An 11,657-nucleotide genomic window follows, 5' to 3' on the forward strand; every position below is an offset into this window, starting at 1 on the left:
ACGGGTGTGTGACCAAGACAAGTGGTTTGCTTGGGAGTCAGTAAAGGTTTTTAAGTGGTAGCCACATCTAGGGTACCCTCTCGAGGCATGGCAAACTTAGTATTAGAGCACAAAATTTAACAGTCCTAGGGTGTCTATGAAGCCGTATCTAGTAGAGTCTTATTTATGGGTGTGTCGTGCACCACACTTATAATCAGGAGTCCATACAACATTAGGAATTATTTCACTTCTTCATATTCTGAGTTCGTGCAAAAGAGTTTAACTCTAAAAAGTACCTTTCTAATTCATATGTTTATGCGTTTGTAGATAATGCCTCCTAAACGTACAACCATTTAAAGGAACAATTCTAGCACTGAGATCCCACATTTAGAGATGCCTCCACCGAGAACTAGGGTCGAACTACAAGGTCTACTGATACACCCTAAATGCCTACTTTTCAGCCCGTTCCTACTTCAAAAGTGGAATTTAGAGGAGCCATTGTCATGCTCACTCAGCTGATAGCTGGCCAGAGGGGTAACCATAGTTCACCTGCTCATAGCTCTAGTTTTGAAGAGTAGTCTTCACGGGTTCTAAGGTTGAAGAGGACCCCCAAATATTTATCGATGAGATGTGGAAAATTTTGAAAGTAATGTAGGTTACTGAATTTGAGGGAGTTGAGTTGGTTTCCTACCATCTCAAGGATGTGGCAAATGTTCTGTACAACTAGTGGGAGGAAGGTAGATGTAAGGATGTTAAGCCTGCTATTTGGGTGTGTTTGAAGATACTTTCCTCGATCATTTATTTCCTAGAGAGTTGAGGGAAGATAAGGTTGAAGTGTTAGTGAACCTAAAACAAAAGGGAATGATAGTGAAAGAGTATGGTCTTAAGTTCGTCAACTGTCCAGATATGCTCCGGGGATGATCCCAGCTATGAGGTCTAAGATGAGGAAGTTTTTCTCTGGATTGGGATGACATATGAAGAAGGAGTGCAAGGCATAATTGTTGATTTCTGACATGGAAATTTCCATACTAATCGTGTATGCGTAACAGGTTGAGAATGACAAGAAAAAGGATAAAGAAGAGCATCTGAGCAAGAAGGCCAAATCAACCGGACATGAGAATTAGCAAAGAAAAGTAAGGGAAACAAGTCCTTCTTCTAGAAGAAGTCTTCTAACTATGCTCTATCATCAGCAAGTGCACCTGCGCTGAATAATAGGTATGATCAAAGGCACATGGTCATCAAAAATTCAGAGCCTAGAGTTCTCAGTCCCAAGGAAGTATGGCTCAAGGTTCGAAGGGGAAGCCACCATGTGGCAAGTGTGTTAAGCTCTACTTGGGAGAGCATAGAGAGGGCAAGAATGGATATTATTAATGTGGTCAAGTGTGCCATTTTCAGAGAGAGTGTCCGATATGGGGCAACAAAGCCCTGTCTTCTACTACAACACCACCAGCTCGAGGTAATCATAGAGGTACCACTTTAGGTATGGGCGGGGGTTCAAACTGTCTATATGCTATGGAAAACCTCCAGGATTAGGAGAACTGGAATGAGATTTAACTTAGCATAGAAAGGAACGAAAAGAGGACTAGCAACCCAACATGAATATGATGACACCTTAAAATACATAGAACATGAGATTTTCAAACTTAACATAAAACATGACTTAAAATCAATCTTCATGAACATGCATGCATATGTATTAATACCATAGGCTTGAGTAGAGGAAAAGATATACGGGTATCATTTCATCATATATGCCTCCGCTTCCTATGTTGCACTTTCTACTTGTTGATTTCTCTACAATACCTTGACAGAGATAACCTCTTTGTTCCTTAACCTTTTTACTTATTGGTCTAAAATACCCACCGGAACTTCTTCATAAGTTAAATTCTCTTCAACACTCACATCTGCTAAGGGCACAATGGAATTTGGCTCACCCATGAACTTCCTCAACATTGATACATGAAACAACGGATGAACCATAGCTAACTCAAATGGTAAATCTAACTCATAACCCACCTTGCCAATACGTCTCAATATCTTATAAGGTCCCATATATCCAGGACTCAATTTTTCTTTCTTACGAAAACATATTACACCTTTAATGGGTGAAACCTTCAAATAGACTCAATTATTCACCTCAAATTCGAGCTCCTTTTTCCAAACATCCGAATAGGACTATTAACGACTTTGAGCCATCTTCAATCTCTCCTTTATGAGTCTCACCTTTTTCATAGAAATTATCACCAACTCGTGACCAATCAAGGACATCACACCTAATTCAAATCATCCCACCGAGGACCTACATCTTCTCCCATACAATGCTTCAAAAGGAGCCATTTGGATGCTAAAGTGATAACTATTGTTGTAGGCAACTCAATCAACGGTAGATGCTTATCCCAACTTCCTTTGAAATTAATGACACACACCCTAACATATCCTTTAAAGTTTGGATTGTTCTTTTGGCTTGACCATCGGTTTAAGGTGAAAAGCGGTACTTAACTTAACTTTCATACCAAGACCCTTTTGGAACGACTTCCAAAAGTGTGAAGTGACTTGAGTACATTGATCCAAAATAATAGACAATGGAACACCATGTAGTCTAACCAACTCACAGACATACAACTTAGCATAATCTTCGACACTATCAAAAGTCCTAATCGGTAAAAAATGGGCCAACTTAGTCATTCTATCTACAACAACCCAAATAGAATTATGTTGTTTCTTAGTACGTGGCAAGCCTGTTCCAAATCCATATTTACGTTTTCCCATTTCCAAGTAGGAATGTCAATGTCTTGAGCTAAACCTCCCAATTTTTGATGCTCAACCTTCACTTGTTGACAATTAGGATACCTTGCCACATATTCTAATATGTACTTTTTTATGCCATTCCACCAATACACCTCTCTCAAATCACAATACATCTTTATGGATCCCGGATGAATAGAATACCAAGAAATATGGGCCTTACCTAATATCAATTCTCTCAAACCATCAATATTAGATACACACAACCGGCCTTAAAAATGAAGCACACCATCTCCCCCTTGGGATAAAGCCTTAATGGCTTTTTCAGCAACCTAATTCTTCAGATTAACGAACACTGGATCATTATCTTGCTAGGCCTTGACATCCGCTACACGAGATGATTCCAAACTATTTTGAACACAAATACCTCTATCATTGGAGTCAGCCAACCGAACACCTAAATGATCCATTCTATGCATATCCTTAACCAATTACTTCTTACCTTCATCGGCATATGAAATACTATTCATGGACAATCTATATAGTGCATCGGCAACAACATTAGCTTCACCTAGATGGTACAACACACTTATATCATAGTCTTTCAATAATTCAAGCCATCTTCTTTATCGAAGGTTTAAGTACTTTTTCTTAAACACGTATTGTAAACTCTTATGATCGGTGAACACATCCACATGGACACCATAGAGATAGTGTCTTTAAATCTTCAAAACAAACACAATCGCTGCTAGCTCTAAGTTATGAGTCAGATAATTCCTTTCATGCATATTAAGTTGCCTATTAGCATAGGCTATCACCTTACCATGTTGCATCAAAACAAAACCAATACCAACCCTTGAGCCATCACATTACACTACGAAATCATCAGACCTTTCTGGTTATGTCAAAATAGGAGCGGTAGTAAGACGATCTTTTATCTCTTAAAAAAACTCTTCTCACAAGCTTCCGACCATTAGAAATTCACTTTCTTTTGGGTCAACTTAGTCAAGGGTGACAAAATCAATGAAAAGCCTTCCACAAACCTTCTACAATATCCGGCTAATCCCAAGAAACCCTTAATATTCGAAAAAAGTACAAAGAGTGCAGACTAGCCACGGAGCTTGGATACGGTTTCCCGATCGGAGATCCATGAATCACAGATGGTATCTCCCCATAGCTTTTTTCCTCTGAAAGCGTCCTTCCTTCTCAATTCCAAAGGGGACAACAACCTAGGCCAATTCTTAACTACCTCTGATTTCTTAGGATCAACCATAATCCCTTCTAGGGATAAAATATGACCAAGAAAAGCAACCTCCCTAAGCCAAAACTCACACTTATTGAACTCTGCAAATAATTTCTTGTCCCTTAGAGTTTGCAATATAATCCTCAAGTGACTAGCATGTTTCTCCTCATTCCAAGAGTAAACCAAATATCATCAATAAACACAATTACAAATATGTTCAAATATTGCTTGAACACACTATTCATCAAGTCCATAAAGGTCGCGATGGCATTAGTCAATCTAAACGACAAAGCTAAGAAATCATAAAGGTCATTCCTTGTTCAAAATGTCGTCTTGAAAATATCACACTCTCTTACCCGTAATTGGTGATAACTAGATCGGAGGTCAATCTTAGTGAAGTAAATTGCCTCTTGCAATTGGCCAAACAAATCATTTATCCTCGGAATTGAATATTTATTCTTTATGGTCACTTTTTTCAATTGCCGGTAGTTAATCCGCATACGAAGAAAACCATCATTCTTCCTTAAAAACAAAATGGGAGAACCCTATGGGAATATACTAGGTCTAATGAAACCTTTGTCTAACAAGTCTTTCAATTGATCCTTTAACTCTTTTAGTTCCACTGGAGCCATTTGGTAAGGAGGAATGAAGATATGTTTGGCATCAGGAAGAAGGTCTATGCAAAAGTCAATTTTCCTTTTGAGAGGAACATCGGGCAGATCATCGAGAAACATATCCAAAAACTCATTAATAATAGTGAACGACTCTAGACTAGGTATTTCAAAATTAGTATCTCTGATGGTATATGAAACTGTTAGAAATCATCTTTTGAGTTTGAAGGAACAAAATAAATTGACCTTTGAAATCGGAATTACTACCCTTCCATTCTAGGACCAGCTTATTAGGGAATTGAAACTTAACCACTCGGGTTCTGCAATCAGTAGAAGCATAACATGCATATAGCCAATCCATACGAAGGATAACATTGAAATCGGTTATATCAATCTTCACTGGATCACATATGGTAACTTTATAGAAAACCAAAATCGGATAATTTCTATAGACCCTCTTAGCCACAATTGACTCAGTTACAGGAGTATAAACATAAAAAGGCTCTAACAATATTTTGGGGTTAACATCGAATCTCATGGCCATATAAGAAGTAACAAAAGACAGATTTGCACCGGATCAAGTAAGACATAAACATCATAGTGAAAAACCCGTAACATATCGATGACAACATCGGGAGTCTCCTCCACCTCTTACCTACCATGAAGAGCATAAAACTAGTTGTTGCATTGACCATCCTTTCGTTGCACTTGGGTATTTTGTTGCACTTGGCCTCCATGACTAACTTGTTCTTGAGGACGACCATCGTTAACCCTACACTCCTTGGCATGAGGACCCGGCTTGCCATATCGATAGAACACATTCAAACCCTCTAGACACTCTCTCTTATGGTTCTTTCCACACCTTTTGAATGCGGGGGTAACTTGGTTAATACGAGTACCTCCCTGAGGCTTGGGGTTTGGCACCCTATCTTTTTCAAACCTTGGAGTAGTAGCATTAGAACAACCTTGACCGGAATATATTTGGCAAAAATGAGGATGTCCAACACTTTCGTACCTAACATGAGAGGAATCACCACCATCGTCCTTGCCCTTTTGGACTCCCTAGTTTTCTCCCTTAGCTTCTCAGCCTCTATTTACTCCACTTGGATCATAAGTCTAGATATGTCCATTTCCTAAATAAACATGGCTATCTTACATTTCTTAGAAACAAAATCCGACATACCCGACACAAACTTGCCATACGAGCTCTTGGGTCGGCAACCATGAATGAAATACTTTGATAATTGGGTGAACTTAAGGGCATACTCCTTCACACTCATACCTCCTTGCTTAATATTGATGAACCCTTGTATCTTGGACTCCCTCAACTCCAATGGGAAAATGTGATCAAGAAACACTCATTCGAATTCTTCCCAAGTCACGAAATCTGCCTCTCTAGGCCTCTTACTCTTCTATTGATCAAACCAAATTCTAGCCACACATTTCAGTTGATAAGTAGCCAATGCCACCCTCTCAACCGAGCTAATCCCCTTAATCTCTAAAATCTTATAAATGCTATCAACAAACTTTTGTGGATCCTCTTCCACTTTAGAACCCCAAAATTACAGAGGATTCATCCTCATTAAGTCACAAACCCTCGTTGCTACCGTACCCACACTTGGGTTCACGGTAGCAACCACCTCACGGTTAGCTTATGCCATCACGGCTTGAGCAAGTACTTAAAAGGCCGCTTGAAACTTGATATTAGGCCTGAGCGTTCGGTATTTGGTTTGATATTTTTAAAATTCAAGTTCGGTAATTCAGTAATCGGTAATTTAAAGTATATATCAAATACCAAAATTTCAAACTTTGATTCGGTAATTCGGTAATCAGTAAATCAAACTTCGGTTCGGTACGGTATTCGGTAATACCATATTGAAGTTGAAGTCCACACGGAATATGATAGTAGATCATATTCACAATAGCAATAATAAGAGATGCAAAGATTTTTAATAACAAACTAAACAATGGATCGAATACAAAAATATAACTGAGTCTCAAACTAATTGTAAAAACATGTACATTATGGCTTATTTAAAATCTCCCAACTTCAACAACTCATATAACCCCAGTGATGAAAATCCCGACATTGCAAAAAGCCAGAAACTCTTTAGAGCATCATTGTATCCTTTAGATGTTGACAAAAGGAAGAGTCACACACCACAACCTTATCTTGGAACAGATTAGAGAATCATAGTATCTTTGTCTCCTAGTTAGTAGACATAATTTCAGAAAATGTTTCTCAAGCACTTGCCTGATTAACTCAACATGAAGGATCAACCGTGCTCACTGCAATCCTTAAAAATCATAGAAAAACAAAACAAAATAGTATGTGTATTAACATGTAACCTTACAAAACTCTCTTTTCAGTATTTTGGTACTGAAATTTCATGCAATATCTTGTCTCCTTGATTAGGTATAATCAATTTTGGCTCCAAGCTTTTCTATCAATGTACCACTTCTTTATATGGTATCCTCACTTTTCAGAAGTTGATTCAAAAAAATAATGGCATACAGAATTAAAAAAATGGAGAACATGGATAGCACCTAGTAAAAGAGATTACCTCCCTTGCAACATGACCAATTTCAAAAACTAAAGTATTGAGGTGATGAGGTCTTAACTTAAGTGTTAGTGTGTGTTTTTTCTGGAGAAAAATAAAAAGCAATGTCATTAGACACTTAAACAACAACTGATAATCCAATGTTTACGAGAAACATGATTAAATAAACTAGACTCCATATGATCTCCATCTCCTCTACATCCAACCTTTTCCCAAACTAGTCTAAAATGGAAAAGAACCAAACCATCATCAAAGACACTCAATCTCAAGGCCAAGGGGTATGTGAAAATATTTTCAAAGAACTGAATTTGAGTTCATCTTTTCAATATTTTTCCAGAAATCCTAAATCCTAAATAGCAACCAGAACTACAGCTATTGCTTGTAGGTGTCAAGGCTAGCACCTTAAAGAATCTTAGCAAATTTATATGTTTTTTTAATTACCAAATGATTTAGATAAGGAGATAACTTGTTTAGTGCTCTCTGTATTGGTTATGTATGTTAGTATAGTACTATATGTTTTAACAAAGATTGAAATTTGGAGAAAATATAAGAAGTGGCTTCTAATTTTAAAAAAATAAAAAAATCCAATATTTATCAAAACTTTAGAACCAATAAAATGAAGCTAACAAAAGATGCAGTAACACAAAAATTATACTACTATATACTAATGCCAATCTAGTCAAAGAGTGAGAATCCCAAATCGTCGTCACTCTCTTCTTTCTCTTCCTTCTTCTCCTCAACTAGAGCTGCTTTGACAGCTGCTGCACCACCAGAAGGAGCTACTACTGCTCCTCCACCACCGCCACCACCACTAATGATCACCTGGAAAACAACAGAGGAAGGTGTAATAAAGGAGAAAGATGATTGAACACCACCAGAAGAGTCAGAAGAAAGATCAGATTGAACAAGCTTGTGTTGAAGATCATAGGTACAAGAAGCAGATGCTTCTAGATCACCCTTGTATTGCTTAGCACTCCATTCATCTCCTGACCCTTTGAAAATGAAGGTGAAAACTCCTATTTTTACAGCTTACTCTTCTCTTCCTCGCTATAAAGATAAAGATGATAACAAAGGTGTATTAGTGTGTTAGGGTTAGATAAGTTAAAGATATTATTGGGCTAGAATTAAATTTTACCAATGGGCCTATAGCCCTTTATGTTTAAAAGGAGTCCTTTAGGTTAGGTGGCCCAACAGATTAATTTCTGTATTTGGTAAATACCGAATACCAAATGGTATATTTATAAATATTGAAATATCAAAATTTAATATTTCAATACCGAATACCAAACTGAATTACCGAATATCGAATATCGAAATACCGAAATTGTCGGTTCGGTTCGATAATTCGATTTTTGGTATTTTATGCCCACCCCTACTCGACATTAGTTATTTGGTCATTCAAAGGGTTATTTAGAGCTTGTTGCTCCTATTCAACCACATTCCTTCAAATGGGTTATCTTCGTGGAGGCATTTTTTGAAAATCGCATAGAACAAGAATTAGAGGGAAAGACTTAGAGTACCACTCAACAACATGACATAGATCATGAAAGAAGTAAGATTTTCCTAAGACACTTCATAGCCTCCTATTCATAAATATGGCACAGTTCACACCGATAAACAAGACTTTACATAACGCGACATATTAGACTCCGTAGGACACTTCTAAACCTTATGCTTTGATATCAAGTTTGTCACGACTCAAGCCTATGGCCTAGACGTAATACGGCGATCGGAAAACCAAAGGATCCTAACCTAGCCATCTTAGCATACATCACATACATAAGGTAAAAGAATATAATAAGATAAGCGGAAGTATCAACTCAACATAGAATTCAAAAAAAGTAAACTCAATACAAATGTCCAAAATGGACTGCATCAACTTTCAATGTCTAAACATGCCTCTATACTAAATTTGATGGGGGCTCACCCAAATCATAAAAGAAGTCAAAGTAACATATGAAAGAAATTCCTATCCTCGATGAATGAGGACTCACAAATAACAACTCAAGAATGCTAAGTCAACTCTAGCCACGAATGTGAGGAGCGTGAGTATCGTCCGTCCGTATATTATGAGTCAATGTAGGCAAAATATGTGTTAGTACATATAAGGTTCCTTGATCATTTCGTCCAAGAAGAGGAGTTCCTCTAATTCTATGAATTTTTCTAGAAGACTCTTTTCTTGAATATTTGTGAGTTATGCATGAACAATTGATAGAACATGAGCAATATGACATAGGATGCCTGATCAATCATAAATGAATATGAATAAAGCTTAAAAGTACTTGAAATCACATAAAATCTTATGGTCAATGCATCATAGGACTTCATAGTATAACTTAGATCTTTCCAAACAACTTGTATGGGATAAGACCTTTAACGGACATCTAAGACCATGGGAGATATAACATAGAATCTGATGTAACTCCTACATCGAGAAGAGAGAGGCTACATGCCAAGGTAGACTCCCTGAGAACAACTTTAACTTTGTGAGCTATATACAGATCCACTAGCTAGGCCATAAGGCAATCTAAGGTGGCAACATAGTTTGGGACTTTAGGTTGCTACTAGGATTCCCTTGGATAACTAACTATGACCGGATCAAACCCCACCTACAAGTCATCTAGATGCTTAGTCAATATCTCAATATAAATTATTAAAAACATAGAAGCGTTATAATTAACTTTATCATGAAAATAGTCATTAAAATAGCTCATTAACTTTAGTAATTCATAAGATTCCATAGCTTTGGTGAGAATTCTCTTTATCATCATCTTAAATCATAACTTATGTGAGAATTGTCCTTATCTTACCAAAATAACTTTCTTGGACCATCATTGGTCATCATTATAACTTTCATCATTAAATCATGGATCTCAACTTCATTCTTAAAACTTTCTTTGAAAATCATTGAACTTCATAATCATGATTTATGTAAATCATCATTAAAAATAGCTTTATGCATGGGAATTCATAACTCTACTTGAAATCATACAATTTGTATAGAATCATGCTTGTAATGATCATTGATAACAATTTTAAAATGTAACTGAAACTACCCAATACAATTCATCAAAACTTGGGTTAGAAAACCAATGAAATTTAAAGAGATATTTGAAGAAACGTTGGGACTTCATGGGTGAAAGAAACCCATGGATCAATCCTCACATACCTTAATGAAATTAACTCAAAAATTGAACAAGAACTGATTGTTCTTCAAACCCTAGCTTGAGTGTGTGAGAGAGCCTTGAGAGAATTGATTGATCTTGCCTTAGGAAAATTTTGAAGAATGAATTAGAATAGAAGGGGAATTTGAACAAATGGGTATTTATAGGCTTTGAACTTAGCTATAAAATTATGTTGGTTCATTATTCCAAACTTGGGAAAAAAATAATATTGTCCTTCATTAATTCAGAATTTGAACCCTATGAGTCGATTCCTATGGCTCATCTTCAAGTCTACGGATTATAGACTTGAGTCGTACTGTTGGTCTGAGAAGTCCCTAAGGTTTGGGTCTCTGAAGTTGCATCTACAAGTCGTCTTTACTACTTATCAAAAGGATTATAGGTCGTAGACCCTAGTCGTCCTGCAGGTCTAAAAACTTACAATTTTTTTCATGTCTCTGAAATTTCATTATGAATCATCCTTACGAATCGTCAACTTTACTATGACTCATCCTGTTGAGCGGTAAGGTCTCTCTTAAGATTGTCCTGCACAAGCTCAAGGGTTGATTCTATGACTCATCTTTACGAGTCGTAGAAATGCCTATGATCCATAGATAGAGTTGTAAACCTGAGATTTGTCTCATTTTCTTGAGATTCTTTCTTCTTTATAACTTTCTAACTTCTAGGATCTTACAAGATCTTATGAACTGTCAGGTTCTGTGAGAATTTGAGATTTCTTAAGAATGAACCCACCAGTCTTCACAGGTTATAAGGCTGAAGAGGACCCCAGAACTTCATTGATGAGATATGGAAAATTTTGATTGAGATGTATGCTACTGAAGTTGAGGGAGTTGAGTTGGTTTCCTACCAGCTCAAGGATGTGGCAAATGTTTGGTACAACTAGTGGGAGGAAAGTAGAGATAAGGATGTTGAGCCTACTGTTTGGGATTAGTTTGTGGGTGATTTCCTTGATCATTTCTTTCCTAGAGAGTTGAGAAAAGCAAAGGTTAAAGAGTTTATGAACCTAAAAAATGGGAATAATAGTGAAAGAGTATGGTCTTAAGTTCGTCCGGTTGTCTAGATATGCTCTAGAGATGAACCCAACTATGAGGTCTAAGATGAGGAAGTTTGTGTCTGGATTGTGCAGATATGTGAAGAAGGAGTACAAGGCATCATTGCTGATTTTTGACATGGACATTGTTATACAAATTGTGTATGCACAATAGGTTAAGGATGATAAGAAGAAGGATAATGAAGAGCATCTAAACAAGGCAGCCAAATCAGCCAAACATAAGAATAAGAAAAGGCAAAGTAAGGGCAAAAGGTTGTTCTTCCAAAAGAAGTTTTCTAACTATGC

The sequence above is a fragment of the Solanum dulcamara genome, chromosome 5 (genome assembly GCF_947179165.1).
Source record: "Solanum dulcamara chromosome 5, daSolDulc1.2, whole genome shotgun sequence".
Classification (NCBI taxonomy): Eukaryota; Viridiplantae; Streptophyta; class Magnoliopsida; order Solanales; family Solanaceae; genus Solanum; species Solanum dulcamara.